The following is a 16,151-nucleotide window of genomic DNA, read 5'->3' on the forward strand; positions in this document are numbered from 1 at the left end:
CACCCAACCACGCCCAACCACCATATACCCCCACCACCCGACTTAGGCCGGGAAGCCATCCGGCCTAACCTACTCCCCCCCCCCTTGAGAGCGGGAGAGGAAGACGGCCACAACTATCTGCGCCCCCGGCCTATGGACCACCTTGAAGTTAAAAGGCTGTAAAGCCAGATACCACCGAGTGATCCGGGCGTTAGTATCCTTCATGTGGTGGAGCCACTGGAGCGGGGCGTGGTCCAAACAGAGGGTGAATGAGCGTCCCAGGAGGTAGTAGCGCAGGGAGTCGACCGCCCACCGGATGACCAGGCACTCCTTTTCCACCGTGCTGTACCTGGCCTCCCTCTCGGATAGCTTCCGGCTGATGTAGAGAACAGGGCGTCAACCCCCCCGTACCTGCTGGGACAAAACGGCCCCCTGCCCCCTGTTCGATGCGTCAGTCTGCAGAGTAAAGGGAAGAGAGAAGTTAGGTGTATGAAGGAGTGGTTCCCCACAGAGAGCTTGTCTTACCTTCTCAAATGTCAACTGGCACTGCTCCGACCACTGGACAGGATCTGAGGCACCTTTCCGGGTCAGGTCGGTCAAGGGGCTGGTCAGATCTGCGAAGTTCGGGATGAACGTCTAATAACCCGCCACCCCAAAAAAAACCCAACACCGGGGCTATTCGGACTACATGTTACGTGGCCGTTAGGATAAATCGGGCATTTTTCAGATCAACATTCGTGTGACAAGGAGAGCCGCTAAAGCCGCTAAAAGATTTTTAGTGTCTCTCCTAGCCCAAAGCACATTGGAGATATTGTTTGGGAGCGATGGGGATCTTTTATGTCATATCGGTTGGGATAATTGGCCTACATGGTCAGCCCATACACATGTAGTTGAAAGGACACCCTTTCACTTATAAGGAGCCTTGTACTATCTTCTCAAAGGATAGATCCATTGGTATGAAAATAAAAAACATTGTAGAAATTGAAACTCTTTGAAATCTCAGGCAAAGTAGCACAAGGCATCGATTTTGCTCAAAAATCTAACTCATCCGATTTGCTTGAAACTTTGTGCAACTGGTGGGCTGTTCCCAGGTATGCCCCCTCATAAGATTCAGCCTCCTAGCCCAAAGCACATTGGAGATATTGTTTGGGATAGATTGGGATCTTTTATGTCATATCTTTTGGGATAATTGGCCTACATGGTCAGCCCATACACATGTAGTTGAAATTACACTTTTTCAGTTATAAGGAGACTGCCTTTCCCCAGACAAATTTACAAAGCACATGTGGTTGAAATGGCAGTTTTTGAGTTGTAAATAAACTTACATTTGACCTAGAAAATCTCCACAACACTTTGGGCTAGCAAGCTGAAATTCGGACTGTACTATCTTCTCAAAGGATAGATCCATTGGTATGAAAATAAAAAACATTGTAGAAATTGAAACTCTTTAAAATCTCAGGCAAAGTAGCACAAAGCATCGATTTTGCTCAAAAATCAAACTCATCCGATTTGCTGGAAACTTTGCGCAACTGGTGGGCTGTTCCCAGGTATGCCCCCTAATAAGTTTCAGCCTCCTAGTCCAAAGCACATTGGAGATATTGTTTGGGATAGATGGGGATCTTTTATGACATATTGGTTGGGATAATTGGCCTACATGGTGTCACGGGGCATGATGAGGACTCAAGCACAGACAGTCAGAGTAGGGAAAAAAGGTCTTTAATAACTCACGAACAAAAACAGGTAATCCAAGGACAAGACAAAAGACGAGGGGGAAAATCCGACAGGACAAGGCAGGACAGACAGACTGGGAAAAGGATGAGCAAAAACAATGATCTGGCAGTGGGTGTGTGTGAGGCAGGGGTTTAAATAGTGAAGGAGGCAGAGTGAGCAGGTGAGGGACGCGGAAGAGCGGAAGCGCGTCACGAGGCAGACGGTGGAGATCGAGAGATGGCAGCACTGAAAGCGTTTTTTTGGACCTTTTGATTTGGCGGTTGGCATAAACTGGTTTGTGACTGGATTAGGGTGGCAAATCAGGAAATGGATGAGGAGGATGATGTGGATTGTGAGGGCTGGAATCCAGTATTTGGTGGGAGAGGAGGACGGAAGAAGGGAGGGAACAGGCAGAGTGATGGAAGTTTGAATGGGAGTCAAAATAATAAAAGAAGCTTGGAGGGAAACAGTTCTGATTAAGGAAATAGAGTTGTTCGAAGGAAGAATTGTGAGGGAGGAATTTAAAATTATCCTTAAATTCAGAAAGGAAGATGAGCATATCAGTCTGAGCCCCATAGCTCTGTCTAGGGAATTGAGAAAGAAGATCGGAGAAGTGGAAATGGCTAAAGTCTTGAGGGGCGGAAGCTTATTGATAATTTGTAAAACGGAAGACCAATAAAACAAAACTATGGATATAGAAAGTATCTGTAAGAAAATGATAAGTGAAAAAAGATCTGTGAGTGAGAATCGAGTGACACGAGGAGTGACAACAGGTATTCCTGTCGACGAGGACATTGAAAAACTCAAACGGAGTATTTGTGGGGGAAAAGTGAGCAGAATGAAGAGGTTGCTAAGAACAGTTAATGGGGAAAGGGTTGATAGCTTATCTGTTCTTATTGAGTTTCAGGACTCCGTACTTCCTGAAAGAGTCAAAATCGGGTGTATGAGTTTCCCGGTGAGGCCCTATGTCCCGCCCCCGCTTCGCTGCTACAAATGCCAGAGATATGGACATATAGCAGCAGTTTGCAAAGAGAAACAGAGATGTCCCAAGTGTGGAGAGGATCACAGGGTGGAGTGTAAGGATAATATGCAGGATAAATGTTGTAATTGTGGTGGCCAGCACAGGGTAACATATGGTGGATGTGAAGTCAGGAAGAGGGCGGTGGAAATCCAACAGGTAAAAGCAGGAAACAACATAAGCTATGCAGAGGCTGTGAAGAGGGTACAAGGACAAAGAGTAATGAATGAAACACCTAAACAAGTTTTGAGAGTAGAGACAAGTCTGTCCGAGGAAACCAATACAGCACTGACAGTGTTGATCCTGTTTATTGCATACGTAATAAATTGTACTGACCAAGTCAAACAAAAAACAGAGAAAATCAAAATAATAGTGAGGGGAGCAGAGAGATTTTTTGGGATAAAAGAAATGTCTTGGGAGCATATTAATAAAAGACTCGGAGAAGATGGGAAGTCAGGAGGCCCAGGGGGATAAGACAGTATGATTGTACTACAATGGAACGCAAGAAGCTTATTAGCAAATGGACAAGAGTTTAAAGGATTCATTAAAAACCTTAAAAAGGAAACCAGAAATCATATGTGTTCAGGAAACATGGCTTAAACCAGCATTAGACTTTGTTATTAAAGGATATGATAGTATTCGCAGAGATAGAGTGGGGAAATGGAGGAGGGTGTATAATATTTGTAAAACAAGGAATACAGTTTAAAGTTTTGGAGATAGGAACAAAGCTGGAATATGTGATGATTGAAATTTGGACAAGAGAAGGAATTATTAGAATTGTAAACTATTACAACCCATGTAAGAATCTTTCAATCAAATTGCTTGATAAATTAGCTGTACATTTAGAAGGAAAAGTGATATGGTGTGGATATTTTAATGCTCATAGCACATTATGGGGTAATAGTAATGATGACAATGGAATGGTGATAGAAGAATTAATGGAGATAAAAAACTTAGTTTGCTTAAATAATGGAACTGGAACAAGATTTAACATCAGAACAGGGACAGTCGGCAATAGACCTTACTTTAGTATCTGATTCATTGGCAGGTGTTAGCTCCTGGGAGGTAATAAGAGGAACAACAGTAGGAAGTGACCATCATCCAATAATGACTGAAATAGGGCAGAGTTTAGAAGAATATGAGACAGGACTACAGAAATGGTCTTTCAGCAATGCTGACTGGGAGAAATTTAGAAGGGTTAGTGGTCAGGAAATGGAGAAAGTGTGTATTAGTGAAGATGTAGAAAATGTAAATGATTCTATTTGTCAAGCTATTCTAGAGGCCGCAAAGCAGTCCATGCAGAAGAAGGGAGGTGAGCATAAGAAGAAGATGGTGCCTTGGTGGACTAAGGAATGTGATGAAGCAATTAAATCTCGAAATAAAGCTTTTAAAGTATTAAAAAAGAATCATAGTTTTCAGAACCTTATTGAATATAAAAAGTTGCAAGCAAATGTAAGGAGGATCATAAAAAAGACAAAGAAGGAATGTTGGAGGAAATTTTGTAACTCAATAGGAAGGAAGACAAAAATTGATAAGGTATGGAAAATGATAAAAATAATGAACGGGATTAAAAGAGAGTTTGGGTATCCAGTCCTAAATGATGAGGAAACAACAGCAGTGAGAGATGCAGAGAAATCAGAGATGTTGGCAAAAACCTTTGTTAAAATACATAGTTCAGATAATATTAGTGAAGAGGGTAAAAGGGGAAGGGAAGGTACAATAAGGGAGAATGAACATTTATTACAGCAAGAGGAAGATACTAATGATCTGCTAAACAAGCCTTTTACAAAAACAGAACTCAGCCGATGTCTCAAGAAAACCAAAACGTCGGCACCAGGCAAGGATCAGATTTGTTATATCATGTTAAGCAATCTAAGTGAATCTTCTGAGGATATATTACTCGAATTATATAATAAAGTTTGGGAGGGTGGGAAATTGCCTCAAAGCTGGAAGGAGGCCATTGTAGTTCCGATACGCAAACCCGGTAAAGATTGTACGAACACAGGGAACTATAGACCGATAGCGATAACATCAAATATCTGCAAAATAATGGAGAAAATGATAAATGAAAGATTGACATATTTTGTAGAAAGTAAAGGATATATATCCAAATACCAGAGTGGTTTCAGGAAAGGGAGAAGTACATTAGATCCAGCTTTAAGTTTAGAACATGAAATTAGGAACGCACAGGTAAACAAAGAAAGTGTGGTGTCTGTCTTCTTTGACATAGAGAAAGCATATGATGTGATGTGGAGAGAAGGGTTACTAATAAGACTTTGCAAGTTGGGTATTAAGGGTCGAATGTATAGATGGATAAAGGATTTTTTATTAAAAAGATGTATAGAAGTCAGAGTAGGAAAGAGCTATTCTGGAAAGTTTGGTATTGAAAATGGAACACCTCAAGGTAGTATAGTCAGTCCATTACTATTCTCCATAATGATAAATGATGTGTTCAGTGAAATAGATATTGAAAATGGGATTGTCACTATTTGCAGATGATGGGGCAATTTGGAAGAGGGGGAGAAATGTGGAATTCATAGTAAAGAAACTGCAGAGAGCCATTCTGAAGGTAGAAGAGTGGTCATATAAATGGGGTTTTAAATTCTGAGTAGATAAGACAAAGACGATGTTCTTTACAAGGAGACACATTGGTAGTGAAGTAAAACTAGAACTATATAATCATGAATTGGAGAGAATAAAACACTTTAAATATTTAGGTTTGTGGTTTGATGAAAGGATCACATGGGCTGTACATATTAATAAAGTAGAGAATAAATGTAAAAAAGTATTAAATATAATGAGGTGTTTGGTGGGAAGTGAATGGGGGGCAGATAGAACTGCTTTGAAAGCCATATACAGTGGATTAATTAGGTCTATATTAGATTATGGGTGTGTGGTGTATGGATCAGCAGCAAGCACATCTCTTAAAAAAACTTTAATTAAGAATATGCAGCGGTGCCTTTAAAAGAACCCCAACGGCTGCATTACAGGTGGAAATGGGTGAAATGCCGCTAGAACTACGAAGAACACAGTTAGCATTGAGTTATTGGGCAAATCTACAGGGACACAGTGAAGAACATCCAACACAGCAAACGTTAGAACATTACTGGGAAAAGGAGAAGAGGGAGACAAGAAGCTTTGGTGGACAGTAGCACAGAAAGCAACAGAACTTAACATATAGCTAAATTAAACATCAGTCCAACAGTCCCATTACCAACAACAGCACCGTGGATACTTCCTGATGCAACAGTAGACTTTGTTATTAAAAAAGAAGGATAGAGCGGATCATTTCAATTGGCATACAATACAGGCACATATCGACAGTTACCAAAGTTATATCCAGGTGTTCACAGATGCATCAAATAATTTAGGAAACAAGGTAGGAGTGGCATTTATTGTCCCAGAATTTAATATTAAAATAGGTAAAATGATCACTGAGGGACTATCAGTGTACACAGGGGAAATGCTGCAATAATGTCAGCACTACAGTGGATAGAGGAAATTGTGACTATTGTGAGCAAGAGGAAACAATAGAGCATGTAATGGTACAATGTCAGGAATATGAGCAGGAAAGAGGGCAGCTGATTGGAGATCTTAGCAAGATGAAGGTACGGTGGGATATAGTGGAGATTCTGCAAAATAACTCAAAAAGTGAATGTTATCAAGTATTATTTCAATATCTTAGATTAATTAATATTATTACGAAAATATGAGCTTGTCGTTTTGTTTTGTTTCTTTTGAATTTAATTTTGTATATAAGTAGATTATTAGACATCCTGATCCACACTCCATACCAGTTGGTGGCGGTAATGTACTCATTTATTGTTTGCCAACCGCCAATAAACCTCAAAAAAGAAGAAGTAGTGAGCAGGTGCACTGAATGAGCTGAGTGAGGAGCTACAGAAAGAAACACGCAAAGACACAGAACACACAGGGCAAAGCCTGATCGTGACACATGGTCAGCCCATACAGATGTAGTTGAAATGATACTTTTTCAGTTATAAGGAGACTGCCTTTCCCCAGACAGATTTACAAAGCACATGTAGTTGAAATGGCAGTTTTTGAGTTGTAAATAAACTGACATTTGACCTAGAAAATCTCCACAACACTTTGGGCTAGGAGGCTGAAATTGTGACTGTACTATCTTCTCAAAGGATAGATCCATTGGTATGAAAATGAAAGTTGAAATGACACTTTTTCAGTTATAAGGAGACTGCCTTTCTGTCTCTAGGTCTCTCTCCCTGTGAGAACAGATGTGTCTCTGTGTCAGTGGTGTGTCGTGGTGGAGGTCCTGCAGCTTATCTCAGACCCTTAGAGGAGACCCCTCTCTCGGAGGTTCCGATGTCCCACACAAGATGAAAAAATGGAGCAGTAAAAATAGTTAACTTTTCACTCGTTTATTTAAGTCAGTTCAGAGTATATTTCTTTTGATTCCAATACAGAGAACAAAGTGGTATGGCACACCTGCTCACTGTTAGACAACAAGACACAGTGTTCCATAGATACACCACTGTATGTTCTCAACAGGCTGTATGGATACATGATGTCACAGTAAATATAAATGATACAATAACAACAAGTTACACAAATCTTCTGCCAAGCGTAAGATTATATAACAGAGTAAACTTTCAAATATAAGAACTCTTCAGCAAGGTGATTGACTGCTCCCTTTATGAGGGAGGAGTCCTGTTCCTGAGCAATACAATGGTTATAGTACAATAACAAAAGATCTGCGTACATGAGGTTATGAATGTGTGTGTGTGTGAATGTATCCATCCCGACCCCTTAGGTCGTCTGGGACCGGTCTACTTCCTGTTCCCAGAGTCAGAACTAAACATGGAGAGGCAGCGTTCAGTTGTTCTGCTCCACATATCTGGAACAAAGTCCAGAAAGCTGCAGGTCTGCTGAGACCCTCAGCTCCTTTAAATCAGGACTGAAGACGTTTCTGTTTGCTGCCTTTAATTAAACCACATTCAAGGATATTAATACATTTATGTATTTTACTACTGTATTGTATTTCTTACACTGCTTTCTAGTGTTTCAATCAATGTTCCTTTTATTTTGCCTCATGTTTTGATGCTTTTAATGGTTTTATGTGAAGCACTTTGAATTGCCTTGTTGTTGAAATGTGCTATACAAATAAACCTACCTTACCTTACAGAGAACACAGAGACACTGAGGAGCCAGACAAGAACCTGAACCCAGACCCAATCCCAAAGCCAGGATAAAGAGGTTCAGTGAATGTGGTGTTGAAGGTGTGGAGGTGGATCAGTGTGTCAGAGGATACTCTGTAGAAGGACAGAGAGCCAGCAGGACAGTCCACATACACTGCTACTCTACCAGAGGAGGAGGAGGAGGAGGAGGTGATGGGTGTTCTTGTCTTATTGTGATAGACAGAGTAACGACCACTAGAACATCTCAGACTCCAGGACTGATCATTCTCTCCAAACAAACAGTCTTCAAGCCAGTTTTCCCAGAGACTCAGTCATCTCCCTGCTCTCTGGACTCCAGTGTGGATCTGTCTCAGCTCCTCCATCATACTTGACCATCTTCAGTTTGGACTGAACCACCAGGAAGTGGATGTACATCTCAGTCAGGGTCTTGGGCAGCTGTCCTCCCTCTCTGGTCTTCAACACATCCTCCAGAACTGTAGCAGTGATCCAGCAGAAGACTGGGATGTGGCACATGATGTGGAGGCTTCGTGAGATCTTGATGTGGGAGATGATCCTGTTGGCCTGCTCCTTATCTCTGAATCTCTTCCTGAAGTACTCCTCCTCCTGTGGGTCAGTGAACCCTCTGACCTCTGTCACCATGTCAACACACTCAGGAGGGATCTGATTGGCTGCTGCAGGTCGTGTAGTTATCCAGAGGCGAGCAGAGGGAAGCAGTTTCCCCCTGAAGAGGTTTGTCAGCAGCACATCCACTGAGGTGGACTCTGTAACATCAGTCAGGATGTCATTGTGGTGGAAGTCCAGAGGAAGTCGACACTCATCAAGACCGTCAAAGATGAACAGAACCAGGGACTCTTCAAACCTGCAGATTCCTGCTTCTTTGGTTTCACTGAAGAAGTGATGAACAAGTTCCACCAAGCTGAACTGTTTCTCTTTCAGCACATTCAGCTCTCTGAAAGTGAATGGAAATGTGAACTGTATGTCCTGGTTTTCTTTGTCTTCAGCCCAGTCCAGAGTGAACTTCTGTGTTAAGACTGTTTTCCCAATGCCAGCCACTCCCTTTGTCATCACTGTTCTGATTGGTTCCTCTCCTCCAGGTGAGGCTTTAAAGAGGTCTTCTTGTCTGATGGTTGTTTCTGGTCTGTGTGGTTTCCTGGATGCTGTTTCAATCTGTCTGACCTCATGTTCATCATTGACCTCTGCAGTCCCTCCCTCTGTGATGTAGAGCTCTGTGTACATCTGATTCAGAAGGGTTGGGTTTCCTGCTTTAGTGATCCCCTCAAACACACACTGGAGCTTCTTCAGTCAGTCAGTCAGACAGTCAGCCAGCTCCTCCTGCTTCATTCTCCTCAGGAAGTTCAGTGTGATCTTCACAAATGCCTCTCTGCTGCTCCTCCTCTGCTCTTCATCCTCACCGTCCAACACCTCCTCATCCTCCCTCTGACTCTCTAAGCATTCTGGGTAATCTGAACTCACAACCTTCTGGATCTTCTTCAGCTCGTTCTTCACAAAAGTGACGATGTTCTCCTCCAGCAGCTGGAACAGAATATTCTATGAATGACACAAACTAAAACCATGGAAGCAAACATCAGATCCATGTTGGACAGACTGACGATCCACTGGTCTACAAAGTGCAGCATGGAGATGATTGTGAACACAATAGATGCAACAGTAGTTGAACATGTACAGACCATAAATATAGAGTCCAGATGTGTTTGATGCTGCTGGGCAGACTGACCTCTGGGAACCTCTGAGCTCTCCTGGTCCTCTCTGTGGAGGAATCATGAATTTAATCGCGATTAATCGCATGATTTTTGCCAAGAAGTCTTTGATCTGCCAGGATTTTATTATGACAATGTTGACTTTTTTATGATCACAGAATGTTGGACTAGCTCTGAGGAATGCACCTCTTATTGAGTCATGCACAGAAATTCACAGAAATGTTCTCAGTCGTTCCTCTCTGGATCGGCTGCTTCTTCTGCTTTGAATATCTTAGTTGTATTTACAGACCCACTAATCTTACTGCTGATCTTTCATTATGGAACAATATGACAGAGTTCTTATTCTTGGTGATTTTCATATCCATGTTTGCTGCTCCTCTTCCTCGTTTACCTCTGACTTTATCAAACTCTTAGATTCTTTTAGTTTGAGACAGTTTGTGAATCAACTGAGGCATGACAGAGGACTCACCTTAGACCTTGTGCTCTGGGTTGGTTTCTGTGTGGATGATGTGAATCTAAGTGATCACAAGGCAGTGCTTATCCAGGTTCCACTCCTCTCTCCTGATCACAAACCCCCACAATGCTTCACTCCCGCACCTAAACTTCTGCTTTCACTGAATCACGCACAGCTTTTAACACCAATGAACAACTTGGCCTCTCCACAGAGGAGCTCCTCGGTACGTCTCACAGTTCCTGCACAAACATTTTAGATTCCAAAGCTCCATTCAGATGTAAGAAGTTGAATCCTTCTTCTCTCTCATGGTTTAATGAAGATGAGAGGAACTTAAAGAACGCAGGAAGGCAGAACCAAAGTGGAAACAAGATAAACTCAGTGGGTCCGTTGCATCTCTAGAACATCTAATGTCGACCGATCAGCAAACGATTAAAGATGCAAAGAACTCATATTTCTACAATCTGATCACTAAACAGAGTCACAATCCTCTTTAGAACCATAAACTCTGATCTTAGCCAACCAGTTGATTCAACACCAGAGATGTGAGGAGTTTATAAATCATTTCAAAATAAAATCCTGGAGATTCTGCAGCATTTTAATACTGACCTTGTTGAGCCTGATGTTGACTCCTGTTTACCTTCACCACTAACCCACTTTAGTGAAATCTCTGTCAACCTTTGAACCACTGTTACACTTTAAAACCACCGACTTGCCTCTGAGACTGAATTCACTTCATGTTTAAAAGCTGAGTTCAGACGGTTGGTCCGGATGTTTTAGTCGTTATTAACTGCTCCATGTCAACTGGTATCTCCTCTCTGATTCTAAACATGCTGCTGTTACCACTTTTTAAAGAAGAGACATCCCTCAGGTTTAAGTCTTTTTAGACTCATCTGTAAGCTGTCGTTTTTACAAGACTTTTGAGTTTCCACTCAATTGATTTCTTTCATGAATAACTGTGAAATGTTTGAGAATCTTCAGTCTGGCTGTGGCGGCTGCAAACGAGCCAAATCATCAATTATGAAGACACTTATTGTGATGTTGAGTTAAGGTGTTAACTTTCCTGTCAGTGTGTTGCAGCTGACCATCCTGGCAAAAGACTGAGCAGCTGCATCACACCTCTCTAAGTAGAGCAGCCTGGATAATTGGACTGTGCCAATCTGCAGCAGCAACAGGGGTGTTGGCGGGAACCTTGCATCTGCACCACAGTGGAGGAGTGTCTTCACACCCCTGCAATTGACTATGGACTGGGCAGCCTTGTATATATTCTGCAGTTAGGAGAGGGCGAATTTAGTGTCCCTTGATCAGAAGAGCACTCACTATATTGTTTAACCTAAGTTCTGTTTAATTATGTTAAGTTTATACAGTTCTTCTAATTTGTTACTTTGGCTGGATTTGGTCACCCATCCTCATTATTGTACATGTTTTGGGTGAATAAAATCCCTATTTTCCCCCACTTTACCTGCTCTCCCAGCTTTATGCGCACCCTGGTCCCTCACATATGGTGGCAGTGGTGGGATCGGCAGTAGGAGGTGCAGGACCAGTATTTGGAAAAAAAAAAAAAATTCTGCTCTCTTTTTGTCTTTTGTGAACATGAGGAAGGGTCGAGGAGGTCGCTTCACTCGAGAGCAGCAGGAGTTGAAGGAACAGTCTGATGCTGAAGTGGAAGGAGTGGAAGATGGAGCCGGGTCTTCAGAAATGGAGGAGCCCCGGTAGCCCACCATTACCGACCTGGCCAATATTCTGCACACACATCTTGGACAGCAGCAGGGACAAGATGCCCGATTGGCTGAAGAAAGAGCACTCCAAGAGCAGCAATTTGAAGTGTTGCAGCATCAGTTCAAGCTTCTTCAGTTAGAAGTGCAGGCCCGCACCTCTCCAACATTTGATCAACGTTCTGGTAAGGCAGAGTCCAGGGGGGCAGATGCAGATTACCCTCCTGCTCAGACAAACTTTGGAATCTCTCATAATAGTTCCACAGCAGTACCTTTGAGAACTACCCAGGAGCCAAGGCTTCAGTCGTTGACTGATACTGATGATATTGAACATTTTCTTGTCACTTTTGAAAGGATAGCAGCAGCATGCAGATGGCCAACTGAAGATTGGGCTTTCAGACTCATTCCATTATTGTCAGGCAAAGCTAGAAGTGCTTATGTCCATATGGATATTGATGATGCTCTAGAATAAAAGGAAGTTAAAAGGGCTATTCTTCAAAAATATGACATAAATCCAGAAACTTACAGAGGTTTCGCAGTCTTGAGGTTGAACCAGATGAGAACCCAAAAGAATTATGTCAGATTAAAGGAGCTTTATGGGAAGTGGGTTCAACCAAAAGGAAAGAGGGTGAATGAAATTGGAGAAATGATTATCCTGGAACAGTACCTGAGAATGCTTTCCCCTGAGCTACAGGTTTGGATTAGGGAGCACAACCCGGGAACGGCCGCAGAGGCAGCTGACCTATCTGATGTGTTTGTCGCTGCCAGATGGAAGAAGCAGCCATGGAGTTTTGCCACCTGGAAGTCGACTAAGGACTACAAAGGGCCAGGTGTCTATCGGTCAACACAAAGGGTGGACTCAACAGGGGGTTAGGCTCCTGTAAAGGAGCAACCTACAGAGGTGAAGTCATTCTCCAAATTTTCAAAGAGACTTATTTGTTATTTGTGTGGGGAAGAGGGACACACAAAACCTGTTTGTCCCAAAAATCCTGTGAAACTAACCCAGATGTGCTCTGTGCCAAGACTTGACCGGAAGCCAAAAAGAGCTACAGAAATATCCTTCTAAAGTTCCCCTTCAGCCATTGCCCATCATTGCTACTCCATTTGGACGGTTGGGTATGGACATTGTGGGCCCTGTAGAAAGGAGCAAGTCAGGAAATCGCTTCATGCTGGTAATTACTGACTATGCTACCAGATATCCAGAAGTCTTCCCCCTTAAAACCGTAAAGGCAAAGTCGATTGCTTTTTGTTTGGTGCAATTCTTTGCAAGGGTAGGGTTTCCCAATGAAATGCTTACCGATCAGGGGACGAACTTCATGTCCAAGCTCCTGAAGGATGTGTACAAACTGCTGGGGATTAAAGGCATCAGGACTATCCCATACCATCCTCAGACTTATGGTTTGACAGAGAGGTTCAACCAAACCCTCAAACAAATGCTCAGAAAGTTCATAAATTATACAGGATCTGATTGGGACCAATGGTTACCCTATTTGCTTTTTTCTTACAGAGCGGTCCTTCAGGCATCAACTGGTTTCTCTCCTTTTGAAGGATATTGAAAGTATTCACTTCAGGTTATTTAGGAGCATACTATGATCAATGTCTGTATGTATGATGGCTTTTGCTCCTCTTGTGCAACTACAGGCTGCGTCACTCAACAATTTCTGGGCGTTCAGCCAACAATCACCTCTACGGAGCCAAACAGGAGGGTGGGGAGAGATCTCGCCAACACCTTTGCTCATGTACGACTAATTTTCAGTTGCGCACACACATCTGGGCGTCTTGCCAACACACAGTAGACGGAGCACGAAAGGGAGGGCTATTATTATAGATACAATATATCTTCAAATTTATACAAATAGCATAAACAAAGATCAACACAACCAAGACAATTTAATTTTTACCCTTGAACACAATAATCAGCTTATCCAAATACCTATACTCAATATCTCTCTCTGGGATACATGAGAAAAGTTAGACAGAAGAACTGCAATTCACCACTCAATCACCCCTCTCTCATACACGGAGAGAAAAAGGAAGAATTGCCTTAAGCCATACAACTACACAACTACTACGACACTAATGCTACTAACTTTATACACTTTAAGTGACAATTCTAACTGCAATGTTTGGAAGCGTTGAGCTTGTGTACTGCCGAAGATTCTCTTTGTCTAGAGCAAATTAATAAAATCACGAAGAAACTGCTAAGACCACAACCCACTTATTTGCTATACACACTTGTTCAATGATGTATGTTTCTTATGAGGGATTTCACAGAGGCTCGATTGAACATTTGCAAAAGCGTTATCACTGGGAAAACATGCCAAAAACAAGCCAATAGCTCATAATCATGCAAAGCCACCCGGGTGTATTAATCATCAATAGTCAGCGGTCTCAGTCTGTCAGTCAGTTTTAGTTCAGGTCTTTATTTCTTATCTTCTTTTTCTAATGTCAGACTGTGACTATGTGTGAGCTTTATTTGTATTGCTTGTACTCAAGTCCTTGTTAAAGAGAGATTCTTATTGTTGGTCTGCTTGTGACAGTTACAAATGTCCTCTATATTTCACCCTTATCAATTTCTTACTCAGGGTTTTTATAGGGAGTTATGTCTCTTCCCTTTATCAATCTCTCCTTTATAGTATTACTTTATCAGTAATGTCAGTAAGTTAGTCGTGTGCACACATTCAAACTGTATTTAGTCATTATATTGTCTATTAGGTAGATATTACTTTTCCTGCTCACTAGATTTCTCCACAAAACTTCTGAGTCTCTAGTCAGCGTAGCTTCCTGCCTAAGACAGAAACCACTCTTAACAGATTCCCTATTTTCTAGTTTATTTATATGTAAATCTAAGCCAGTCCTTCTGTACTTCTCTCGAGCTCAGAGAAGGCCTCCTGAGAGGGTTTTTTTAGGACCTGCGTATCCAACTCCCAATGGAGTTCTTTAACCTTTTTTGCAGAAATAGCTTTATCATCAGCACACAACAGTTGCTTGAGCTTCAGAGATTCACGGAGCGCTCCGAGTTTTCGCTTACGGCCACATCCAGGCGTCTGGCCACCACAGTCCCGCGCATGCCTCTTCTACAGAGAGCTCTCTTTTTACAGCTGGAGATCAAATTGAATCATTTCAACATTTCAACTTTTAGTTTTTTATCAGCAAACACCAATCTGCCTCTCTCCTCCTCCGCCAAAGAGCGTGGGTTCCGTTGAGGGGACCCCAGACACTCCCACCCTATCACACAAGCGAGAACCACGCTATACAGAAATAAAGCTATGGTGAGATATGAAAGTCTCCTACCTGATAGGGCGCCTGTAGCGTGGTTGTCGGTTGGCTGAAGAAGTGGAAGATGCCTCGGCCTCGACTCGAATCCACGTTGGGCGCCAATTATGTTGTGGCAAAATGACGAGAAGAGACGACGAACTGAAGTTGCAACCCAGCGGGAAGTGTTTTAATACGAACAAGCCAACATATTACAAGTTCAGCATATCCAAATAAAATCCCCCGTATTACTTTTCACAGATTACTTTTATAGTCAAACTTTACCCACCTTACATCACTTTCCACCAATCAAACAAGTGGGTTGAACCACAAACAGAGCACATCTGATTTATTCACTATGTCATGCTCTCCTGACTTCGTTTGAGTCAAGATAACCTTTTGGCAGAACACACGATTCGTGTACGGGAAATGTTTGGATACAAATAGGGGTGATCGATTACAATTTGTCTGGTGCTTTAATCTCTTCCTAATGTTTTTACGAAACCCAGTGTTCAACATAACAAGTTATATAAACTGTTTACTTGTGAATCCAAATGTGTTCACTTCAATCCTAAATTATATGATGATTTTCTTCAACAAAATCGAGACCATGACGACGGGTGATTTGTCCAAGGGGAAGGATGTAAATGATGAAGAGGAGGGGACCAAGCACGGAACCTTGGGGGACACCGTGGGTGACTGGGGAGGTAAAGGATTTACAGTTGTTTATTCCGATGAATTGATGTCAGTCTGAGAGATATGAGGTGAACCAGGAGAGGGCAGTGCCAGTTATGCCAAGGGAGTACTGGAGACGTGAGAGGAGGATGGAGTGGTTGATAGTGTCGAAGGCGGCGCTGAGGTCAAGGATGATGAGGATGGTGAGGAAGCCGGAGTCAGCAGAGAGAAGTATATCATTTGTGATTTTCAGTAGGGGGGTTTCTGTGCTGTGTTTTGAACGGAAGCCGGATTGGAAGGATTCGTAGAGATTATGGAGATTGAGGTGGGACTTGAGTTGTGATGCAACAGCTCTCTCAAGGACTTTGGACAGGTAGGGGAGGTTGGAGATGGGCCGGTAGCTGTTGGGGATGTCGGGGTCACCTCTCTGTATTTCAAGCCCCCCCCATAAGGGAA

This window comes from Anarhichas minor, unplaced genomic scaffold (assembly GCF_050575085.1).
Source record: "Anarhichas minor isolate MPS153535 unplaced genomic scaffold, ASM5057508v1 ptg000095l, whole genome shotgun sequence".
NCBI classification, from domain to species: Eukaryota; Metazoa; Chordata; class Actinopteri; order Perciformes; family Anarhichadidae; genus Anarhichas; species Anarhichas minor.